An 869-nucleotide genomic window follows, 5' to 3' on the forward strand; every position below is an offset into this window, starting at 1 on the left:
ATCTCCTGTTCCTCTTGTCACGCGTAATCTTTTGTAGTTGTTATGTTAGTCACCCCCTTCATTTCTCTCACTCTGGCTACGGATAGTGTGCCCATAGCGGCATATCCTTTCCCTCGGTGGACTCACGAGGGCACCCGGACTCCTCCCTTTCCCTCGGTGGACTCACGAGGGCACCCGGACTCCCCTTTCTTCCCCTCGTTGGTCTCATGGGCACTCAACTTCCCTCCCTTCCCCTCGGCGGACTGAAATAAATACCCGGATTCCCCTCCTTTCCTCTCGGCGGACGCACGTGGGCGCTTCCTCTCGACGGGTCACGTGGCCGGCGAAATCGCGTCGTAATTGACCATTAGCCGTTTTCTAAGACTCGCCCCCCCCACTTCCTCTTCCCTGCCGCCCGCTCTGTTTGTCTTGGTCGGAAGCTAATGATGGGTTGAAGGATGTAATTCTCATGCAGTTTGGTTGTTCTGAGAGGCGGGAGAAGGAGGATGTTTAGGGAGAAGGGAGAAAGTGTATTTTCCTGGGCTGAATGGAGTATAAGCGTGGTTGTGAGAGAGATGCTCGCCGGTGTTGTGGGTTCAGTCGTAGCTTTAGAAACGGGCCTTGTCGTTTAGCATTTCCTAGATTTGGTTAGACGATTTAAGATCCGATTTTGCTTAACTGTTGTACCAAAATACGACCCCCCCCCCCGCCACAATCAGTCTCCGCCCGCGATCTCCCGGAAATATTCGGGCGCCCCCCCCCCCTCTGGAGGACCGCGTCGCCTGCTGGAGGGGCGCTCGGCCGCCTGCTATCCGTAGCTCTGGAGGCCAAAGGGGGACAGCGAGAGCACCCTCTGCTGGAACGCGCCGCCGTAGTCTGTTCTTCGTCCA

The sequence above is a fragment of the Penaeus monodon genome, chromosome 19 (genome assembly GCF_015228065.2).
Source record: "Penaeus monodon isolate SGIC_2016 chromosome 19, NSTDA_Pmon_1, whole genome shotgun sequence".
Lineage (NCBI taxonomy): Eukaryota > Metazoa > Arthropoda > Malacostraca > Decapoda > Penaeidae > Penaeus > Penaeus monodon.